The following is a 25,000-nucleotide window of genomic DNA, read 5'->3' as shown; positions in this document are numbered from 1 at the left end:
CCGCCGTTGGCCCTCACTACTCTTTCTCTCTCTCTCACACACACACACACACACACACACACACACACACACACACACACACACACACACACACACACACACACACACACACACACACACACACACACACACACACACACACACACACACACACACACACACACACACACACACACACACACACACACACACACACACACTCAGACGAAATACATCTCAATCTAAACCAGACAACAACCACAGCAGTATTTTCATCTTGTAGCATTTAGCAACTCAATATGGTGAGACAGGAATGTAATATTAGAAAGACTTTCCTGTCCTTCAGTTCATCAGAGGTGATGGTATCCAAACGCTGCAGTAGCGGTGAGTGGGTCAAATCAGCGGGGATGCCAAGCCAGAAAACAAAGGCAGATTACAACTTATGTGTTGTGATAATTGCATTGTTTGCTCTATAACCTGTTAGTTCATATGCCTTGCCACCGTGAAATATAGGCCTAAGGCTGAGACAATAAGGAGACACAGTTACCTGACCTACAGCATGGTCAAGCAAGTTAATGTTTCCAACATTTTCGGACTACTAAACAACTATTGATTTAGAACCATGGTACCTCATGTCGCAAAGGAAACAGGAGCTGCCTCCACTATTCCAGCACCATTTCAACTTCAACATTTCAACATCATCAAATCATCTATGCTTAGTCTAATAGTGACAAACAGACCCTACTTGTACAAACTCACCCTACTTGTAGGGTTGATGAAACAGTCTATGAAACGGTCTATGACTCTTTCATACATACACCCTTAACAGAACAGCGCAAACTGGCTCTAACCAGAATAGAAAGAGGAGTGGGAGGCCCTGGTGCACAACTGAGCAAGAGGACAATTACATTAGAGTGTCCTCAACTGGCAGCTTCATTAAATGGTACCCGCAAAACACCAGTCTCAACATCAACAGTGAAGAGGCGACTCTGGGATGCTGGCCTTCTAGGCAGAGTTGCAAAGAAATCATCAGTTTCTTGGCAATTTCTCGCATGGAGTAGCCTTAATTTCTCAGAAAAAGAATAGGCTGACGAGTTTCAGAAGAAAGTTCTTTGTTTCTGGCCATTTTGAGCCTATAATCAAACCCCCAAATGCTGATGCTCCAGATACTCAACTAGTCTAAAGAAGGCCAGTTTTATTGCTTCTTTAATCAATGCAACAGTTTTCAGCTGTGCTAACATAATTGCAAAAGGGTTTTCTAATAACCAATTAGCCTTTTAAAATGATAAACCTGGATTAGCTAACACAACTTGCCATTGGAACAAGGAGTGATGGTTGCTGATAATGGGCCTCTGTACGCCCATGTAGATATTCCATTAAAAATCAGGCGTTTCCAGCTACAATAGTCATTTACAACATGAACAATGTCTACACTGTATTTCTGATCATTTTGATGTTATTTTAATGGACAAAAAAGTGTTTTTCTTTAAAAAACAAGGACATGTCTAAGTGACCGCAAACTTTTGAATGACAGTGTTATATACAGTACCAGTCAAAAGTTTGGACACACCTACCCATTCAAGGGTTTTTCATTATTTTTACTATTTTCTACATTGTATAATAATAGTGAAGACATCAAAACTATGAAATAACACATATAGAATCATGTAGTAACCAAAAAAGTGTTAAACAAACAAGTGTTTGGTTACAAATCAAAATATTTGTTATATTTGAGATTATTCAAACAGCCACCCTTTGCCTTGATGACATCTTTGCACACTCTTGGCATTCTCTCAACCAGCTTCATTGGGTAGTCACCTGTAATGCATTTCAATTAATAGATGTGCCTTGTTAAAAGTTCATTTGTGGAATTTCTTTCCTTCTTAATGAGTTTGAGCCAATCAGTGACAAGGTAGGGGTGGTATACAGAAGATAGCCCTATTTGGCAAAATACCAAGTACATATTATGGCAAGAACAGTTCAAATTAGCTAAGATAATCAACAGTCCATCATTACTTTAAGACATGAAGGTCAAGCAATCCAGAAAATTTCAAGAACTTTGAAAGTTTCTTCAAGTGCAGTAACAAAAACCATCAAGCGCTATGATGAAACTGTTTCTCATGAAGATCGCCACAGGAAATAAGACCCAGAGCTTTCTCTGCTGCAGAGGATAAGTTCATTAGAGTTAACTGCAACTCAACATCAACTGTTCAGAGGAGACTGCATGACTCAGACCTTCATGGGCGAATTGCGGAAAAGAAACCACTACCTAAGGACACCGATATGAAGAAGAGACTTGGTGGAGACCGGTGGAAATCTGTCCTTTGCTGTGATGAGTCCAAATTTGAGATTTTTGGTTCCAACCGCTGTGTCTTTGTGAGACACAGGGTAGGTGAACAGATGATCTCTGCATGTGTGGATCCCACTGTGAAGCATGGAGGAGGAGGTGTGATGGTGCATTGCTGGTGACACTGTCTTTAATTTATTTAGAATTCAAGGCACACTTAACCAGCATGGCTACCAAAACTTTCTGGAGCAATTAGTGGGACTGTCCTTTATTTTTCAACAGGACAATGACCCAACACACCTACAGGCTGTGTAAGGGCTATTTGACCAAGAAGGAGAGTGATTGAGTGCTGCATCAGATGACCTGGCCTCCACAATCACCCAAACTCAACCCAATTGAGTTGGTCTGGGAAGAGTTGGACCACAGAGTGAAGGAAAAGTAGCCAGCAAGTGCTCAGCATATGTGGGAACTCCTTCAAGACTTTTGGAAAATCATTCCAGGTGAAGCTGGTCGAGAGAATGCCAAGAGTGTGCAAAGCTGTCATCAAGGCAAAGGGTGCCTACTTTGAAGAATCTCAAATATAAAATATATTTTGATTTGTTTAACACTTTTTTGGTTACTACACGATTCCATGAGTTATTTCATAGTTTTGATGTCTTCACTATTATTCTACATCGTAGAAAATAGTCAAAAGAAAGATGACAAGGTGTGTCCAGACTTTTGACTGGTACTGTATATATATATATATATATATATATATATATATATATATATATATATATATATATATATATATATATGTGTGTATGTATATATATATGTATATATATGTGTATGTATAGTACGTATATATATTTTTTGGGAAGCCTGACTTCCCTTGGTGTCCATGAATACACATCACTGAATATACTAACCCGTGATGTGCTGTATCTTTGGGTGTCAGTGTGCCACGAGTATTTTCACTGACCTTAATACTCCTTTAAATGTATCGTTAACACTTCTTTATCTTTTATCCCATTGTTCTAACTCTTTAAAGTACAAGGATCATAAGAGGTTCAGACCTCTCTGGCTCCCTGGTAGAATCACAAGCGCTAAACTGTTCCAGGTCACACGGCTTCTGTTGTCAGTGCATGAACTTCTGATACAGATTTGACCTAGAATGGAGGCCATGTGTAATATGGGCAAATCTAAAAAGGGTTTCAGGGTTTTATCAGGGGAAATAGAGAGATAAAGCTCCAGGGACATAATGTATTATGAAGAAAACACAAATCGTACCACTCCAAATATGTCATTATATCAGTCCTGCTCTTCACTCTTTTAGCCACAAACGCAGTACTTTGGAAGTTGTTTTCATTGAACAGGACAGAAAATAAGTAACTGGAAAGGTCTGGTTATTGTTGTGCTCATGTGGTTTGAGATTTGAGGACATTTTTTGGTGACACAAATCCAGATTCATTACAGTGGTCCAAAACTTAAGAGAGAGAAAAATAAAACGAGGAGCGAAAATAAATAACACTGAAATGCTGCCAGTATCAAACTGTTCTTTTTAGACACAGTTGATTGTAAGAGAAGCTGATAGCACAGCCAGCACAACCTTTTAATAATTCATTTAGTTAGGCTATGATCTATCATTTTGTGCCTTTTGACATGCGATATTGAAATGTAATATTGCATCAATACAAATGATGTGTTGCCAGTCGGCCCAAGGAAGTGGATTGCAAAGAGATCTCAGAACGTCTTTTGAGTTCCTTCTCTATTCAAAGCCACATTGTACGAGAGCAGAGAAGCCGAAGGGAAAAAAAATCAGTCTTTCTGCAGCTTTGATATGTATGTTTTAAAAAATGACATCTTAAAACGCTCAGGGAGAACTTCTTTCCTCTACCCAAAGTCGTGTCTGAGAAGGGAAGAAAGGAACGCGAAGGGAACATGACAGTGGTGTTTAGGGGAGACATCTTATGTTGTAAGGATCTTTGACGTACTGTTTAGTTTCATGAAATCCCCTGGCAAAAACTCCGGAGCTCACGATGAGGGAGTGTTTGGTGCGACGTCTGTAGTCGAGGCTGTAGACTAGCCTATTTCTCGATGACGGTATATTCATACATTTCCAAGTTTATCGTTCAATCCGTCTTTACTGTTTACTAACTAACCTCTAAATCCCTAAGATGATGCCAACACATGTTTCTCCAAGTTTTATTCTCTCTCGATGGTTTCTTGTAATGCGTTAGACAACATGTATTTAATTTATTGAACTGAGATCCTGATCTGTTTTTATCTGTGGTGCTAATGATTTCCTGTTTGTGCGATATTTACGATGCTGCTCTTGGAGACGAGTCTGTTGGTGTGTCATTAACACTCTCTCTCTCTCTCTCTCTCTCTCTCTCTCTTCTCTCTCTCTCTCTCTCTCTCTCTCTTTCTCTCTCTGTCATTTGCTTTTCCAGTGATCTACGGATGTCAATTAGAAGACCCAAAGAAAACACATTAGGTGAGGCACCATGCTTACTGTATTTCTGTTATACCACATAGAGGTGAGACTGAGAAATTGGACCCAACTGACATTTCCATATTCCCCATTTATCTCAAAAACAACACCCATCTACAATTTTAATTGATGTATTTTTTAGGCACTATACCCGTTTAAATGGCTTCAGTTTGGCTCGTGGTGTGCGTCATCATCAAGCGCAGTGCAGGTCGTTAGGTTAATGTCCTGGGCCTGTGACAGTGGGAGAGGGATGTCGTGTGAGGAGGTGCTTTGGGGCTCTGTGGGGCCTCTCCTTGTGCCTTTTGCTTATTATTCTACCTGCGAGGGCCTTCTCTGGAGGTGTGTGGGGCAACACCTAGGCAGGAGGGATCCTCTGTGACAGATGACCTCTGTCTGTCGTTCGCCAGACTCACACCTCACTCTGAGAGGCAGACAGTCAGACAGAGCCCAGGTGGACTTAAGCTGGCACACCCAGGGCTTGTCAGTGAGGGATCTCTGTGTTGTCTCAATGGGGGACTGGCCGTGCTATGTGTGTATTTGTATGAGGGATGTTTGTGCGTTTGCCGTCTAAGGGGGATAGACTGTTGACACACTTCATATTTCAAAATGTAGGACTGTGGAAAGAAATGAAGATTGATGTGGAAACACGTCTTATAGCAGTAAATATATTAGAATGTACACGTATGTGACACATCTCACAGGCATACTGTATATGCATACGCATGATCAAAAACCCACACATATTCACAGGGGGGCTCAGATGTTATTAAGGCTATATGACGTAATTGCATTTGATCTCAAATAAACACAAATTCAGTCCATCTCCCACATAAAGATGGCAGATGTGATGGATGACCATATTAGCGCCAGGGGCAACATTAGATTTGCTCAAAGTATTGATCTTTTGTTTGCGAGCCAAGTCGGGCAATAAATAACCGTATATAGGAGAGATGTGACTCATTATCGCCGTGCCAACTGACAGACCTCTGTCAAAACAACTCTCCTACCTCGCCACCCTCCTGTCTAACTGGATGGGTTTAGTCCACTTTTCATTGTCAAACTATTACTATCTGATTCGCTGTGAATGTTAATCCCACTCCGATAGCCTGTATTATTCAATATTTTATACACACGCATTCAGAGGATTCCTGTTTTTTCCCTACCTTCTTAGTGAACAAAAATCCTTTTATCACACAATGGGTAATTTATATCCATTACCAACATTTTCAATCCTTTTCAGTGCCACTGTCAGTGCCTTTGGCACAGTCATGATTAATGTGATCTAATAATAGTATGCCATTATATTGCCTTTAGTAAAACATATACCAACGTCCTATTCAGCTCCACCAAAAAATTCATTGCCTCTTAAAATATTTGTCCTTTTTCAGTAAAAAAAAACAAGAGCGCTGTTTTCTCTCGGGAGATGATTGTGAAGGTTTTTAGTGAGAATGGTTTCCTAATTTCCGCTCTTATGACTTTGTGTGAGTTTGACGAGTGGTGGCAAGATGGTGGTGGTTTGAGGTGATTTGGACATGTGAGAGTCTTCTCACGCTGCAGGTAACACAACACCGCTTCCCTGCCTCCATTGTTCACTGGTGGCGTTGTGTTCGATCAGAGTGAGGGACATGTGAGCTTCAAGTGCACGGCAATCGTTTATCATTTTAGACGCACACTGAGTGGTCCTAGACATCATGTTCAGTCATTAAACCTACAGCCAATGGGTTAAAACTATAATTAAAATATGATCTCATATAAAATGTTATGTTTGTTTTATTTTCTCCATGAATAGTCTACACGTGTTGGTGATCATACAGCCTTCGAGACCATTGTGGTTTCATATGGTAAGAGTCCTTCAAAACGTAGATAAATTCATGTAAATTGACCGAGACAATGATTTCCTGGTTGGGATAGGATGGGGGGGAAGTAATGGAGGGGCAGCATACTGACTCTGTTTGGAGCGACTGGAGGATTTGGGGGAGATGTGTACCGGTCCAAGACTGGGCTCCCGTCCCACCCAGCCGGACGGTCTGAGCCAGCCTGCCACTCGTGGGGGCACGTTTCTGACTGGGGTGCCAACTACCTCCCCCGCTACCTCCCCAAAGAGGGTTAACCCTTACTGGGTTCTTAGACTTGTATCCAGAATGAACAGGTGGTCGGACAAAACATGGGCATCAATTTCCTCATGACTTATCCCAGTGTGGGTAGAGGGGGAGGGAGAGAGAGATCGGGAGACTGTAACAGAGGGAAAGGAAGAGATAGAGGACAGAGAGAGAGACAGCGAGACACAGAAAGGAAGCTTGTGTGTGTGTGTGTGTGTGTGTTCCTATCTTGGTTTTGTTTATTACTCGTGTGGTTGGTGGTATGGACCAGCTTGTGGAGGGTCCCACCACTGTGTGAAATTGACATCAGATGGCCGTGATGACTAGAACAATATCACATCTCGTTTCCATTTAGCAAGGGGGCAGCTGAGGCGGGCAGGTGGGGGCACCTGACCCCGGAGTCAAACCACACTCCGACCTCCACACTCCCAGAACCAAGCACAGCTGTTAACACTTTACATCAAAAACACTCTTTTCACCCCACATATGTATTTTTCCATTCTCAAATGCTACGGTTCAGAATGTATCCTACTCCATTAAGGATAACGTGTATTGAGCCACGGCTTTTTTTTTTAGCTGAATGTTTTTTGTCTCAAGTATCCGGTTCCAGGCAGAGAAAATCAAACGAAACCATTTCAAAGCCAAACAATATGGGCCAGAGTTTAGTGTATCTCCACAATGCACACACTGCACATGCCTCTGACCACACAGTTCATCCAGCGCTCTGTAGTTGGGAGAGCTGTGGTCACTTAAACATGTCAAGATCAAACACTCGGCTGCGTTCAACACTGTTGTTCTTGTTATGGTGGGAGGTCTTTGTTTAGTAGGACGCACATAAATAAGCGGAGAGTAACCAATAAACAGTTGGAGAAAACAGCCTTTCTGAGTCAGCATATTTACTAATGTCTGATTACATTTCTAGACAAAAAGCTTGTCGGTTGTAAATAACATACTGTCAAAATGTTATTTACCGACGTTGATATGCACTCCATGTGATGAGTATTTTCTGCATGTTTTATGTGCATGAAAGAAACGTTCCCTCTGGTACTGTAAGGGGACCCAAGACTGGAAGGTTACTGTTGAAAAGTACCTTGTTTATGTCCTCATAAATGGACCAGACAAAGGAGAGATTCAGACTCATTACCATTCAGTAGACTCACCTGTTCCTCCTCTAGCTCCTCCTCATCGACCCATCCCTCTTAATAGGGGAAATCCTTCAGGAGGGGGGTGAGAGAGGAGGGGGGTGAGAGAGGAGGAGGAGGGGGAGGAGGAGGAGGTGGGTGGGTGGTGGTGGAGGAGGAGGAGGCTGTGAGCTCAGCAGTTTCCTTCCAGGACCCAGAGTAGACCAGACCAGAGCTAAGCAGAGCGTCACAGTCTGGAGTGAGTCAGGCAGAGAGAGAGAGAGAGAGAGAGAGAGAGAGAGAGAGAGAGAGAGAGAGAGAGAGAGAGAGAGAGAGAGAGAGAGAGAGAGAGAGAGAGAGAGAGAGAGAGAGAGAGAGAGAGAGAGAGAGAGAGAGAGAGAGAGAGAGAGAGAGAGAGAGAGAGAGAGAGAGAGAGAGAGAGAGAGAGAGAGAGAGAGAGAGAGAGAGAGAGAGAGAGAGAGAGAGAGAGAGAGAGAGAGAGAGATCCACGCGTCTGGTGGCACCACACATTTATTCCCATGATGCAATCTGTGTGGGGTGATGAAGGTGATTATGATAATGATGAGTGCACAGACAACAGTTGTCGTGGCTGCCTCTCAGTTTGCATCATCTGGCCCTATATAAATATACAGACGGCCTACATGGGCATATCAACTCTAATGCCCCTTTAATCCCATAAGTGCTCCGTTATGGCAGAGGTGGGTTAGTCTCTTAAAGTCCAAGCTGGCTCTCCTTCCCTCCATCCTTCCATTCCTCCATCCCTCCTCCCTAATTAGGCACCAGAGGCTCTGACTTGAGGGGCTGTGTGTGGCAACAGCCCTGACCTGAGCTGAGCCTGGGTGGTGGTGGTAGTGGGGGCACACAGGACTGCAGCAACCCAGCCAGGAGGCAGGTCACAGGGGGAGGGGCAGGGCAGCAGTGGACACTCTGGAGGTGGGGCCCCTGGCATGCCACACCAAGGTTAGTTCACCTAGCAGCTGTTTCGAACCCGGCCACAGAAATGCTTTCACCATCACTCCCTGAATATGTTGAGGAGGTGTGGGAAAACATGTGGCACTCATCTGTTGATAGAGGGTAAAACACAGTGCCCCGCATGTTGATTTATATCTATTTATATTAAAGTCAGGATGGCTTGTGAGCCTGACACCTAAATATAGTAGTGTGATGGAGTTAACATCGCCCTCCCCACACCTTCTCTGCACCGCCCCCCCCACTATCTCTTCTCTGCACCGCCCCCACCTTCTCTTCTCTGCACCGCCCCCCACTATCTCTTCTCTGCACCGCCCCCACCTTCTCTTCTCTGCACCCCCCCCACCTTCTCTGCACCGCCCCCCACCTTCTCTGCACCGCCCCTCCCCACCTTCTCTTATCTGCACCACCCCCCACCTTCTCTTATCTGCACCGCCCCCACCTTCTCTTATCTGCACCGCCCCCCACCTTCTCTTATCTGCACCGCCCCCACCTTCTCTTATCTGCACCGCCCCCGCCACCTTCTCTTATCTGCACCCCCGCCTTCTCTTATCTGCACCGCCCCCACCTTCTCTTATCTGCACCCCCCCACCTTCTCTTATCTGCACCGCCCCCCACCTTCTCTTATCTGCACCGCCCTCCCCGCCACCTTCTCTTATCTGCACCGCCCCCACACCTTCTCTTCTCTGCACCCCCTCCCCCACTTTCTCTGCACCCCCCACCTTCTCTTCTCTGCATCAACCCCCACCTTCTCTTATCTGCACCGCCCCTCCACCTTCTCTTATCTGCACCGCCCTCCCCGCCACCTTCTCTTATCTGCACCGCCCCCACCTTCTTTTATCTGCACCACCCCCACCTTATCTTATTGGCACCGCCCCCACCTTCTCTTCTCTGCACCCCCACCTTCTCTTATCTGCACCGCCCCCACCTTCTCTTATCTGCACCGCCCCCCACCTTCTCTTTTCTGCACCGCCCCCTTCTCTTATCTGCACCGCCCCCCACCTTCTCTTTTCTGCACCACCCCCCTTCTCTGCACCCCCCCCACCTTCTCTGCACCACCCCCACCTTGTCTTCTCTGCATCCCCCCACCTTGTCTTCTCTGCATCCCCCCACCTTCTCTTATCTGCACCGTCCCCCCACCTTCTTTTATCTGCACCGCCCCCACACCTTCTCTTCTCTGCACCCCCACCCTCTCTTATCTGCACCACCCCCACCTTCTTTTATCTGCACCGCCCCCACCTTCTCTTCTCTCTCCCCCACCTTCTCTGCACCCCCCCCCTCTCTTATCTGCACCCCCCACCTTCCTGCACCTTCTCTTATCTGCACCGCCCCCACCTTCTCTTACCACCCCCCTCTCTGCACCCCCCCACCTTCTCTGCCCACCCCCACCTTGTCTTCTCATCCCCCCACCTTGCATCCCCCCACCTTCTCTTATCTGCACCGTCCCCCCACCTTCTTTTATCTGCACCGCCCCCACACCTTCTCTTCTCTGCACCCCCCACCCTCTCTTATCTGCACCACCCCCACCTTCTCTTATCTGCACCGCCCCCACCTTCTCTTATCTGCACCGCCCCCACCTTCTCTGCACCACCCCCACCTTGTCTTTTCTGCATCCCCCACCTTCTCTTATCTGCACCGTCCCCCACCTTCTCTTATCTGCACCGCCCCCACACCTTCTCTTCTCTGCATCCCCCACCTTCTCTTATCTGCATCGCCACCCCACTTTCTCTTCTCTGCACCCCCCACCTTCTCTGCACCACCCCCACCTCTGCACCACCCCCACCTTCTCTTATCTGCACCGCCCCCACCTTCTCTTATCTGCACCGCCCCCACACCCTCTCTTCTCTGCACCCCCTACCTTCTCTTATCTGCACCGCCCCCACTTTCTCTTCTCTGCAACCCCTCCCACTTTCTCTGCACCTCCCCCCACCGTATCTTATCTGCACCGCCCCCTCCCACTTTCTCTGCACCGCCCCCCACTTTCTCTTCTCTGCAACCCCTCCCACTTTCTCTGCACCCCCCACCTTCTCTTATCTGCACCGCCCCCACTTTCTCTTCTCTGCGCCCCCCACCTTCTCTGCACCACCCCCCACCTTCTCTGCACCACCCCCCACCTTCTCTGCACCCCCACCACCACCTTCTCTGCACCCCCACCACCACCTTCTCTGCACCCCCCCACCTTCTCTGCACCCCCCACCTTCTCTGCACCCCCCACCTTCTCTGCACACCCCCACCTTCTCTGCACCCCCACCTTCTCTGCACCACCCCCACCTTCTCTGCACCCCCCACCTTCTCTGCACCCCCCACCTTCTCTGCACCCCCCACCTTCTCTGCACCCCCCCCCCCACCTTCTCTGCACCCCCCCCACCTTCTCTGCACCCCCCCACCCCACCTTCTCTGCACCACCCCCCCACCTTCTCTGCACCACCACCCCGCCTTTTCTCATCTTTTCTAAATTTGGATGATGACATTAAATGGATTTGCTTTAATTCTGTGTGTGTGTGTGTGTGTGTGTGTGTGTGTGTGTGTGTGTGTGTGTGTGTGTGTGTGTGTGTGTGTGTGTGTGTGTGTGTGTGTGTGTGTGTGTGTGTGTGTGTGCGTGTGTGCGTGCGTGCGTGCGTGCGTGCATGTGCGTGTGTGCATGTGCGTGCGTGTGGGTGTACATAGTTCTGTGGTTATGAAGTGAAGCATTATGGCAAAAATGCTTAAATAATTTAGCGACCACATTATTTTGTAATGCCATTCTTTAGAAGACTCATTCACTCTAATAAATGCATTGCTGGAAAGTTCCGGGGATTTTGTGGGGCGCCAGTGAGCGATAGCAGCCACCCGACTCCTAGCTCCAGTCTCCCCCTCGATGCTACCATGTGACCTGCGCCATATTCCTCAGGATCAACATTGTGGCCAATTGAAGAAAAAAAAGGCCAACATATTTTATTTATGTGTCAAAAGTGCGGTGGAACGATGGAGGGATGGAGGGATGGAGGGAGGGCGGTATCACTCCATCCGCGGGGATCAATTCTCCCAGATGGAGGGCGGCTGGTGCACAGAAATGGTAGGGTTATTGATTTATCAAAGAAATACAGTGTGCGTGTTATGCTTAAACGGCCACGTAAACCTGAGCTGTCAGGAGCAGAGAGGCAGAGCGCTGACATTTAGCCACACAAACGGAGCGGATGGATTCACCGCGCCACACGCCCGTCTCAGCCAGATCATATTCTCTATTGTGAGCGCCTGGGAGACACTCACTTATGTAGGGGATTTTTCACATTACACCACAGTGGCATAAAAAAAAAAAGTTGCCCACGTCCTTTATTGGAATACATACCTGGCATTAATACAAGGAGTGGGAGGGAGAGAAAAGGCACACAGCGGAGTCTGGGCCATAAAAAGGATAGTTTAACAATTGATCGAGAGCAGTACTGGAAATGGCAGCTGTAAATCAATTTAATCTCCGAGCAGTTAAAGTGCGTTTTCTAATGAGGTTAATGTCACATAATGACCAAATTCCTCCATTTAAAAGATGCCCTCAAGGTGTTGGAAAAAGATAGATGTCGCCTTGCAACATTAACTCGTCATGACGCAGATGACACTGAGGGGAAAAGTTTTCCCACAAGAGGAATGTGTGTTCTATCGAAATAATAAAACGTGGAACATCGAAGTGGATGGCGGTTGGGAAAGCAAGCAAGCGAGGGAGGGAGGGCCGGGAAAACGCTGGGCAGGCTGGCTAACACTACAGGACAGAGGCTCAGAAGAGAAGCCATGGCTTTGGAGGAGAGTGAAAAGAGGGAATGACCCATCACTAACACACAGTGAATCGGGTTTGCCCTCCAGGGTTTCAGGGTGTTTATGAATCTCTTATGTCATAGGAGACGACACTGGGAGGGGTGGCGTGCACTTTGCGGATGGCAGTGAAATGCCAGCAGACGTGCCAACACGAAAACAACGGGTAAATGATGAGGTCATTATTAGACCCATACAAAGCCTTTACTTTTTAATCGAACACAAATCTAACCTTACTAACATTTAGGCTCTGTCTGTTTTGCAAAATCTAACGCTGAACTACTGTATACGCACAATGTGCACAACCTGGAACTGAAGAAAGGTTCCGATCCACAGGCCAACCATTTATCACCGAGGCCCTAAAGCTATTATCATGATCTAATTAGGTTTAAGATAAGTCTGTGTCCAAGGGTGCCATGTCCCCAATTCTACAAATTCAGAACATCCCAATTTCAAAATACCACTCACGCTGTAGGTTGAAGAAATACAGTAACTACTAATGCAATTTCATACTACTACTTACAGAGGCCCAACAACACGATGACACAGATTTACACACATCAACGCGTACAGCAGTGTGCGTGCATGTTCACAGTTCACTCACTAGAGGCATCATTTTCTCAGCCCTGTGCTCTCTCCCCTTCTGTGTTCCTCTCCTCCTGTGCTGTAATGAATTGAGGCGCAGATATTTTTTTTTTTTGGGGGGTTACACGCAGGCACTGACCTATAAAGAAGCCCTTTAAGGAAACCTATTAATCCACCTGTCCAGAAATACTATATTTATATGTGTATCATAAATCTAGGCGGAGGTAGTCAAATGCCATTTGGAATTACCAACACAGACATGCAATTCATTTTTTAGCGTGATTAGCGACGGTGGCGCGACTGGCTGGCTCAGTGGGTGGCAATGATGGCCTGATGTACACACCGTGTGCTCATTACACCAACTAACTGCACTGGGTGTGTAAAGAACACACATGCACGTACGTGCACACAAAGTATATATATATATATATATATATATATATATATATATATATATATATACAAATATATATATATACACACATACAGTACAGTACAGTATACACATACTCATCACAGATGGTCTTGCTGACATCGTGTTCTAGCCACGCTTATGTAATTACACTTGTATAATCCGCGTGGCTCAGTTGGTAGAGCTTGGCACTTGCAACGCCAGAGTTGCGGGTTTGATTCCCGTGGGGGACCAGTATGACAAATGTGTTTACTCACTACTGTAAGCGGTTCTGGATAAGAGCGTCTGCTTAAGTGACTCAAAATGTAAATGTAAAACAAAAAATGGGTTCCTATATTTGTGATACACTTAACGAAAGATATAGGTCACCCCAGGAATCACGACCTGATGAGATGCGTTTCATTCTCTTTGTCACGCCCCGTTCTCCCTTACTGCAATGGGAAGAGAAATACGATTAAGAATGAGGGCTCCCTTTCACTTACATACTTCCCTCATCTGATAAAACACAGCTGGAGGGCCACAATAAGAGGGAAATAGCATTTACTCCATTTTGATCTGTTCAGGTTTTCTGAAGGGCCACTTTTACCCCGACGAGGGTCTTTCTCTCCTCTTTGATTGATATGTGAAATACGTCTCCCTCTCCGGCTCTAAAGGCAGACCCTGTGTGGGGCTGAAAGGTGCTCATTGTCAAGGCAGGGACACTTTGTCAGGAAACAATACTGTTCCCAAGGCCCGGAGAATGTGTCAAAAAGACAGCCCCCATTGTGTACTTTAGGAACTTTCATTTTGCGTCTGAGGTCATTTTAATCCTGATGAATTTTTATAGACACTGTGGCGTTGAATAGCTAGCCGGTCTAATGCCTAAAAAAGAGAGAAAACCCACCCACAGAACCAACTAACAATCCTAAACTTAAAGCATTAAAGGGAGAGTAAAAAGGAGAGGTCTTTGTTGAAGGACACATTGGGGTGTATTTAAGTTCTACAAAGGCCCTCTCCTGAATGGAGCCTGATTTCTGTGACCAGATTTCAAATTCGGGGCCTAAAAATAGCAGCGTTGTGATGAAACAGGGCTTGTAAAAAAAGAAAACTCTCCTGGGACAGAGAACCTGATGTGAGTTAGACACCCTGAGACGCTGAGACGTTGCTACACCGAAGGGGAACAACAAGAAGAGAGACAGCTGTGGAGTATCTGGTATGATGGAATGATGGAGCACGTTAAATCGCACAGTGGATTCTTTAACCTTGTTTTTTATCAGTGTTTTTCCAAAACCACACAATGGGGGGTGCTGTGTGGATAGAAGGATCTTTTTGTAATGCACTTCTCAATAACACATCCCAGGTTGACTCCTAGAATCCACCTTATCCCTATTTAAACAGCCGTTGTTCTTTTCTGGTTGCATGTGTTTTTGTTGTTCTGGGTGCTTCGCGACCTCTTTCCCCCCCGGCATCAAATTGGAGGCACGTTTATGCAAATGCCGTAGACACCTACAACCAGAGGAATATGTGGCAGCTGTAGAGGAGAATTCAATTAAGACGCCCCTGAGGTGTGGTAATTGATCCGCCAAAACGTATTTTTTCTTTCTGCCTCTCTCCTCCTTCTCTCCCCCCTCTCTTTTCTTTATTGCCTTTTTGCCCGTTGTTGTCTAATGAAAACCCAAACCGAAATCCTGTTTCAGGACTTGAGGAACGCAAATGCCACAGTGACTCATCAGCAGTTATTTAACGAATGTGAGGCTCTCCATGGGGGGCCAATGCTGTGGCCCTTACTAACTCGATCGCTTCCTTTGTCATTTCGTTTATGTCACCCGGTGTCACGACTGCCCTTTACATTGTCTAACGTCTGACGATCCTGGCTGGGTGGACGTGGATATATATATATATATATCTGTCTGTTTTTAAGAAACAAAGTCAATTCAAACCGATGACCTGTTGGTCACAGACAGAATGAAGAGCTACACTGATGATTCATCCCAATTGGAGTTTTATGGTGTTGTCCACCACAATGTCACGCTTTGACTTGTTTTCTCCTTATTCCAATTGGTTGAAAAGTTTTCTTCTACTGACTTTGCTCTTTCACTGTGCTCGCCCTTCCCGTCTTGCCCCTCCTCCTCCTCCTCCTCCTCCTCCTCCTGTATTGAGGTGCAGGGTTCCAAGTGCTCGATGGTGCATTAATACGGACACCTGCTTTGTTCTGGCGGCCGGCGTATCGCCTGTTTCGCCCGCTCCCCCTCTTTTATCATCCTTCTGCGTTTTTTTGTCTGGAACGGACCTACCTGATCTGAGAGCAGGGCTGGTTTGGGTTTCACTCTCATATTCATCTTCAAGGGAGGTGGGCATGCAGGCGGAAGGCTGGGGATGAATGTGGATGGCTGTGGATGTGCGTATGTGTGTATTGTGTGTGTGTGTGTGTGTGTGAACGGACTAGCGGTCCACGGGTCCGTCTGAACTCATTCCCCTCTGACTTACATATGACATTTTTTTTTGTTCTTCCAACGTGGCACGCTGGCTCCAGGTCAGCGAGTTCATCCCCCAGCTTAGGCAAGAATGGAACAGTGTTAGAATCCATCCCACGTCCTTGGAAAAATTCAGACTAACCCTCCCCTGACTTGTCATTCCATTAAATCCCAAAGAACCGAGAACAAAAAAAAAAAAAAAAAAAAAAAAAAAAAAGAGTAGAATACTTAATATGGCACAATATGTTCTATTACATTATACTTTCTTAGCTGGGAGAGAGGCGAAAGGCCAGTGAAAAGGAATCCTTGCTATTTAATTACTGTCAGCTGAATGAGCTCTGTTCTGTTCGCCCCCCTCCCTGATGTAAAAAAAAACATCTTATTAACTTAGTATGTAGGTCACATTACGGCGGTGTCTAGTTGTTGGACATGGGCTTAGATAACTGTTTGTTGACTATTAAATGCTTTTGCTGCCTCAGCATCTTTTCTAACTGGTATTTTTCACACAGCTGTGCCACTGAAAGGAGGCAACGCCGCAGCAGAAATCGTGCCCCCCCTCCTCCCCCCACCCACCCTCAGCCTTCTCCAAAATGTGGAGCTTTACTGTTTCAGTGCCGATTTGGTGACATACATTCAAACCCCCCTCCCCCTTACGATTTGATACTTTTAAGTTCAGAAGATCAATTACGTATGAAGCTCCGGTACAACCATGGAGCTAGTCGTTGAAATGGCGAAGAATAAACAGAGGTGAGCTCTTTGAAAGAAACTCACTGACCTGTGGTGCCAAGCAGGTGAATCTGTGCTCCCTCTACCCTTATCCGTGTTTTGCTTTCTGTGACCTTGCGCTCAGCTAATGCCGAGCTGCTTTTCGCACAGTGCCGCCTCATTGCTGTGGATAAGGCCCCGATGTTGCCATAATGCTTTTCTTAGGTTTGGGCCTAGCCTGTTGTTTCTGGCCAAACGGGAGCTGTTGGTTGTTCCTCCCTCTCTCTCTCTCTCTCTCTCTCTCTCTCTCTCTCTCTCTCTCTCTCTCTCTCTCTCTCTCTCTCTCTCTCTCTCTCTCTCTCTCTCTCTCTCCCTCTCTCTCTCTCTCTCTCTCTCTCTCTCTCTCTCTCTCTCTCTCTCTCTCTCTCTCTCTCTCTCTCTCTCTCTCTCTCCCCTGTATGAAATGAGCCCAGATGGTGATTGATTTTTCAAGTGCTGACATCCCTGCTTGAGAACACGCTCCCTTCCCTCTTTGTGCCGAGCAAGTCAGGCACAATAACATCATGATGCGATCATCGGCTTTGTGCCGCCAAAAACATCCACCGTTGATTGACAAAGGACGCGCACACACACGCCACACAAACACACGCACGCCACGCAAAAAAACAAACAACACAACTGGCATAGTTCTCAATGCATCTTCTCTTTAAAGAAGACGGTGTTGACAATGAAGACGGAGACACCGCCGGAGGGATCTTGGGAGACCTACTGGTTCTGAAAACACCAAATATGTCCTGTACTGCAGAGGGTCGATAGCACTGTAGATATGAGACAGACAGTTCTTTGACACAGCGAGCAGATCCTGGCTGGGTGGACGTGGCAACAGTGCACATTTGCTCCAGCCCCATTGAGTCAACTCTGAAGCTAAATGATGTCATTGGCTAACTAGCCATTCTCAGGCCATTGCCTCGGTTTGCGTGACTAAATACATACAATTAAGGCCCCGGCACTTCTCAATCTCTATGAACTCATTGTTATCCCGGGTTCAAGTGCACTGATAATGGGGGCCGGAGGAAAACAGGCGTATCATCGAGGCGCTGCACACAGAGGGCTGGTGGGTAAAATAGATGTCTCATTATTAGTCGCATTCTCTTTCGCCCAACAGCACAGCACAGCTCTCACTCTTTCTCTCTCTCTGTCCTTTCTCTCTCTCTGTCCTTTCTATCTCTCTTTATCTCTCTCTCAGTCCTTTCTATCTCTCTTTATGTATCTCTCTGTCCTTTCTATCAATCTTTCTATCTCTCTCTGTCCGTTCTATCTCTCTTTATATCTCTCTCTGTCCTTTCTATCTCTCTTTATATATCTCTCTGTCCTTTATATCAATCTTTCTATCTCTCTGTCCTTTCTATCTCCCTTTATCTCTCTCTGTCCTTTCTATCAATCTTTATCTCTCTCTCTGTCCTTTCTATCTCTCTCTGTCCTTGCTCTCTTAGATCTCTCTGTCCTTTCTATCAATTTTTATCTCTCTCTCTGTCCTTTCTATCTCTCTTTATCTCTCTCTGTCCTTTCTATCACTATTTCTTTCTCTATCCTTTCTATCAATCTTTCTATCTCTCTGTCCTTTCTATCTATCTTTCTATCTCTCTCTGTCCTTTCTATCTCTCTTTATCTCTCTCTCTGTCCTTTCTATCAATCTGTATCTCTCTCTCTCTGTCCTTTCTATCTCTCTTTCTATCTCTCTCTGTCCTTTCTATCTCTCTTTATCTCTCTCTCTGTCCTTTCTATCTCTCTTTATCTCTCTCTGTCCTTTCTATCAATCTTTATCTCTCTCTGTCCTTTCTATCTCTCTTTATCTCTCTCTCTGTCCTTTCTATCTCTTTATCTCTCTCTGTCCTTTCTATCTCTCTTTATCTCTCTCTCTGTCCTTTCTATCTCTCTTTATATATCTCTTTGTCCTTTCTATCAATCTTTCTATCTCTCTCTGTCCTTTCTATCTCTCTTTAAATCTCTCTCTGTCCATTCTATCATTCTTTATCTCTCTCTCTGTCCTTTCTATCTCTCTTTATATCTCTCTCTGTCCTTTCTATCTCTCTTTATATATCTCTCTGTCCTTTCTATCAATCTTTCTATCTCTCTCTGTCCTTTCTATCTCTCTTTATATTTCTCTCTGTCCTTTCTATCAATCTTGATCTCTCTCTCTGTCCTTTCTATCTCTCTCTGTCCTTGCTCTCTTAGATCTCTCTCTGTCCTTTCTATCAATTTTTATCTCTCTCTCTGTCCTTTCTATCAATCTTCATCACTCTCTCTGTCCTTTCTATCAATCTTTATCTCTCTAGCTGTCCTTTCTCTCACTCTGTCCTTTCTATCACTATTTCTCTCTCTCTGTCCTTTCTCTCTATTTGTCATTTTTCTCTCTCTCTCTTCCTCTCTCTCTGTCCTTTCTATCTCTCTCTCTGTCCTTTCTATCTCTCTGTCCTTTTGATCTCTTTGTCCTTGCTCTCTCTTTTTCTCTCTCTCTCTGTCCTTTATCACTATTTCTCTCTCTGTCCTTTCTATCAATCTTTCTCTCTCTCTGTCCTTTCTATCAATCTTTATCTCAATTTGTCCTTTCTCTCAATCTTTATCTTTCTCGGTGTCCTTTCTATCAATCTTTATCACTCTCTCTGTCCTTTCTATCAATCTTTATTTCTCTAGCTGTCCTTTCGCTCACTCTGTCCTTTCTATCACTATTTCTCTCTCTCTGTCCTTTCTCTCTATTTGTCCTTTTTCTCTCTCTCTCTTCCTCTCTCTGTCCTTTCTATCTCTCTGTCCTTTTGCTCTCTTTGTCCTTGCTCTCTCTTTTTCTCTCTCTCTGTCCTTTCTATCACTATTTCTCTCTCTCTGTCCTTTCTCTCTTTTTCCTTTTTCTCTTTTTCTCTCTCTCCTCTCTCTCTGTCCTTTCTATCTCTCTGTCCTTTCTCTCTTTTTCCTTTTTCCTTTTTCTCTCTCTCTGTCCTTTCCTCTTTTTCTCTCTGTCCTTTCTCTCTTTTCCTCCTTTTCCTTTCTCTCTTTTTCTCTCTCTCTCTTCCTCTCTCTCTGTCCTTTCTATCACTATTTCTCTCTCTCTGTCCTTTCTCTCTTTTTCCTTTTTCTCTCTCTCTCTTCCTCTCTCTCTGTCCTTTCTATCTCTCTGTCCTTTTGCTCTCTCTGTCCTTGCTCTCTCTTTTTCTCTCTTTCTCATTTCTATTTCTCTTTGTCCTTTCTATCTCTCTTTATCTCTCTCTCTGTCCTTTCTATCTACAGTGGGGAGAGCAAGTATTTGATACACTGCCGATTTTGCCGATTTTCATGTAGAGGTCTGTAATTTTTTATCATAGGTACACTTCAACTGTGAGAGACGGAATCTAAAACAAAAATCCAGAATATCACATTGTATTATTTTTAAGTAATTCATTTGTATTTTATTGCATGACATAAGTATTTGATCACCTACCAACCAGCCCTCACAGACCTGTTAGTTTTTCTTTAAGAAGCCCATCTGTTCTCCACTCATTACCTGTATTACCTGCACCTGTTTGAACTCGTTACCTGTATAAAAGACACCTGTCCACACACTCAATCAAACAGACTCCAACCTCTCCACAATGGCCAAGACCAGAGAGCTGTGTAAGGACATCAGGAATAGAAAATTGTAGACCTGCACAAGGCTGGGATGGGCTACAGGCCAATAGGCAAGCAGCTTGGTGAGAAGGCAACAACTGTTGGCACAATTATTAGAAAATGGAAGAAGTTCAAGTTGACGGTCAATCACCCTCGGTCTGGGGCTCCATGCAAGATCTCACCTCGTGGGGCATCAATGATCATGAGGAAGGTGAGGGATCATCCCAGAACTACACGTCAGGACCTGGTCAATGACCTGAAGAGAGCTGGGACCACAGTCTCAAAGAAAACCATTAGTAACACACTACGCCGTCATGGATTTAAAATCCTGCAGCGCACGCAAGGTCCCCCTGCTCAAGCCAGTGCATGTCCAGGCCCGTCTGAAGTTTGCCAATGACCATCTGGATGATCCAGAGGAGGAATGGGAGAAGGTCATGTGGTCTGATGAGACATAAATAGAGCTTTTTTGTCTAAACTCCACTCGCCGTGTTTGGAGGAAGAAGAAGGATGAGTACAACCCCAAGAACACCATCCCAACCGTGAAGCATGGAGGTGGACAGGACAACTGTATCGTATTGAGGGGAGGATGGATGGGGCCATGTTTCGAGAGATCTTGGACAACAACCTCCTTCCCTCAGTAAGAACATTGAAGATGGGTCGTGGCTGGGTCTTCCAGCATGACAACGACCCGAAACACACAGCCAGGGTAACTATGGAGTGGCTCCGTAAAAAGCATCTCAAGGTCCTGGAGTGGCCTAGCCAGTCCCCAGACCTGAACCCAATAGAAAATCTTTGGAGGGAGCTGAAAGTCCCTATTGCCCAGCGACAGCCCCGAAACCTGAAGGATCTGGAGAAGGTCTGTATGGAGGAGTGGGCCAAAATCCCTGCTGCAGTGTGTGCAAACCTGGTCAAGAACTACAGGAAACGTATGATCTCTGTAATTGCAAACAATGGTTTCTGTACCAAATATTAAGTTCTGCTTTTCTGATATATCAATTACTTATGTCATACAATAAAATGCAAATGAATTACTTAAAAATCATACAATGTGATTTTCTGGATTTTTGTTTTAGATTCCATCTCTCACAGTTATGATAAGAATTACAGACCTCTAAATACTTTGTAAGTAGGAAAACCTGCAAAATCAGCAGTGTATCAAATACTTGTTTCCCCCAATGTATCTTTATATCTCTCTCTGTCCTATCTTTCTATCTTTATCTATCTCTCTGTCCTTTCTATCTTTATCTCTCTCTCTGTCCTATCTTTCTATCTTTATATCTCTCTCTGTCCTTTCTATCTTTATCTCTATCTCTGTCCTTTCTCTCTGTTCTTGCTCTCTCTTTATCTCTCGGTCCTTTCTCTCTCTCTGTCCTTTCTATCTTTATCTCTCTCTCTGTCCTTTCTATCTCTCTGTCCTTTCTATCTCTCTGTCCTTTCTCTCTGTTCTTGCTCTCTCTTTATCTCTCAGTCCTTTCTTTCTATCTGTATCTCTCTCTGTCCTATCTTTCTATCTTTATCTCTCTCTGTGTCCTATCTTTCTATCTCTCTGTCCTTTCTCTCTATCTTTATCTCTCTCTCTGTCCTATCTTTCTATCTTTATCTCTCTCTCTGTCCTATCTTTCTATCTCTCTGTCCTTTCTCTCTATCTTTATCTCTCTCTCTGTCCTATCTTTCTATCTTTGTCTCTCTCCCTGTCCTTTCTATCTTGATCTCTCTCTCTATGTCCTTTCTATCACTATTTTTCTCTCTGTCCTTTCTATCACTATTTTTCTCTCTCTGTCCTTTCTCTCTCTCTGTTGTTGCTCTCTCTTTATCTCTCTGTCCTTTCTATCTCTCTTTCTCTCTGTCCTTTCTCTCTCTCGCTCTTTCTCTCTCTCTGTCCTTTCTCCCTCTCTCTCTTCCTCTCTCTCTGTACTTTCTTTCTATCTCTCTTTCTCACTCAGTCCTTTCTCTCTCTCTCTCTCTCTCTGTCCTTACTCTCTCTTTCTCTTTTGTTTTCTGTGGACGCTGTGTGGAATCGGTGTCGTCCTTTATTCCCACGTAGGTACAGTATGAACACTATGACGCAGGGCTGTGTGCTGAGCTCTCTGGCCCGCTGTACACTCGTGAAAAGGCAGTTTGCCCTCTGCTCTCCTGCTAATTCTCCCTTTAAATGCATCGTTAGTTCTTTCGGGTGGTGTGAAAATGGCTGGACAGTGGACAGGAAGACAAACGAAGAGAAAATAGCTTGGTTAGATATGGTACGTTATGGATATGAGCTTCGATTTTCTTAATTTGCAGTTGTTGTCTTATCAGATCTTTGTGGTTGATCAGCTCTCTCAGTAAACTGTCAAAAATGGATCATCTATACAAAACCATTGTCAATTGTAATACTAATTTAGCGGATGTTTTTTAAATTATATCCACACAAATCAAGCAGAATAGTTTATAATGTTCTACTCATGAAAGTCACATCCTTTCCAATCGAACCACACGGTCAAGTGCAACATTTACGGGGTCACTTCCTTGACTGTTTCAGTCCCCCTTGACAGCGATGCCTTGAAGTCATGTGACACTAGGGCTCAATTGCTTCTGTCTGTGTAAGAGGATCACCCCTCTCCCCCTCTGACTGCCCCCCCTCCCCAGAGATAGATGGGCTGACCACAGAGGCAGAGCAGACAGAGCTCCGAGTTTTTCGAGAGGGTGGGTTCACCTCCGAGATTGGGGGGTGGGGCAGCGGGCGGAACGTGCGTTCCCCTCCAGTCGCTAGCGGCCGTGTAGGTAAATAGATCTTATTTTGCGGCACGTCAACACGTGTAAGGGGGCCCACGGCTCATTACACGGCCCTGATCCCACTGCAGACACACTGATGGATGGAGAGGAGGGAGCCGGCCCCCAAGACTCCTCTCCTTCCGTCGCTCTTTCTGCTCCCTTTCGCTGTCTCCACTCTTTCCCTCCTTCCCACTCTGTCTCTCTCTCTCTCCCTTTATGTATCTCTCTCCTGTTGGAGTGAGGCGTCGTGTACCAAGCCTGGGGCTCGTTACCAGGGCCACACCACAAGACCCCGTAAATCGTGGTCAGGTTTGACGTTTTTACCAGGTAGTGTTGGATCCCAGTGTCACCATGGAAGGCTTTAACCCCATCATCCCCGCTCCCCCTTCACTCGTAACCCCTCGCTCAGTTTTCGCCACCACCAACACGCCTGCATCCAGTCAGAGGATTTCCACTGCTCTGTGCGTTCCTCCCATTCACGGAATGCAGGCTTTGCTAGTCAAATGGTTAATTGGTTACAGATTGCTCTTTAACCTCGGGGTTACACACCACTCACAGGCTGTTAAAGTAGGATGGGAAATAGAGTGTGGTTTACAATGCAGCCGAGCGGGGAAAGGTCGCCGGATTCCCCACACCACATCTCCATGGCTCTGTCACTCATTCCCTGTGACGGTCACGTGACGCTATGGGTTACCTCGCTCTGCACGAGGAGAAGATTTACCCGTTATTGTTCTCACCATAAAACACACACACACACACACACACACACACACACACACACACACACACACACACACACACACACACACACACACACACACACACACACACACACACACACACACACACACACACACACACACACACACACACACACACACACAAGGCCGTTGGATCCGTTGGATCTGCGACAGTCAACTTGGCAGAACTCCTTTCAAAACTGGGGGGTGGTTCTGAGAGTTGATACTCTCGCCAGTCACTTTAACCCCATGTCCGTCTTGGACTGCTACACCGATCAGTCCTTCACATTTAAGACCCAGTTGTCCACAGCGGGCTAGGGTCTGGGAAGAAAGGACAGAAAAAACAGAGCAGAGGTATTGCAAGTGCACATGGCACAAGCTCCCATGATGCTTTGGTGGCCCTGGTAACGAGAGCTCTCTCTCTCTCTCTCTGTCTCTCCCTCTCTCTCTCTCTCTCTTCCAATGTAGGGTAAGGGGTTAACGTGGTGAGGGGTTAACGTGGTGAGGGGTTAACGTGGTGAGGGGATAACATGGTAAAGGGTTAACGTGGTGAGGGGTTAACGTGGTGAGGGGTTAACGTGGTGAGGGGTTAACGTGGTGAGGGGTTAACGTGGTGAGGGGTTAACGTGGTGAGGGGTTAACGTGGTGAGGGGTTAACGTGGTGAGGGGTTAACGTGGTGAGGGGTTAACGTGGTGAGGGGTTAACGTGGTGAGGGGTTAACGTGGTGAGGGGTTAACGTGGTAAGGGGTTAACGCGGTAAGGGGTTAACGCGGTAAGGGGTTAACGCGGTAAGGGGTTAACGCGGTAAGGGGTTAACGCGGTAAGGGGTTAACGCGGTAAGGGGTTAACGCGGTAAGGGGTTAACGCGGTAAGGGGTTAACGCGGTAAGGGGTTAACGCGGTAAGGGGTTAACACGGTAAGGGGTTAACATGGTGAGTGACAATTCTTTTATGATGCACTGGCTGTTGGTCTGATA

At 45.7% G+C, this 25,000-nt stretch overlaps 1 protein-coding gene across 4 annotated transcripts in view; it reads left to right on the top strand.

Moving 5' to 3' along the window:
* Positions 1–25,000, top strand: part of LOC124035841 (zinc finger protein 536-like) — a 206,448-nt gene that overhangs the window by 23,497 nt on the left and 157,951 nt on the right. For all 4 annotated transcript variants that reach the window (XM_046349630.1, XM_046349627.1, XM_046349631.1 and 1 more), the window contains one exon: positions 4,705–4,748. The gene's annotated coding sequence lies outside the window, so the exon portion shown is untranslated. The remainder of the gene's footprint in view (positions 1–4,704; positions 4,749–25,000) is intronic.

This window comes from Oncorhynchus gorbuscha, linkage group LG05 (genome assembly GCF_021184085.1).
Source record: "Oncorhynchus gorbuscha isolate QuinsamMale2020 ecotype Even-year linkage group LG05, OgorEven_v1.0, whole genome shotgun sequence".
In the NCBI taxonomy this organism is placed as follows: domain Eukaryota; kingdom Metazoa; phylum Chordata; class Actinopteri; order Salmoniformes; family Salmonidae; genus Oncorhynchus; species Oncorhynchus gorbuscha.
This window is presented reverse-complemented; position numbering and strand designations above follow the sequence as displayed.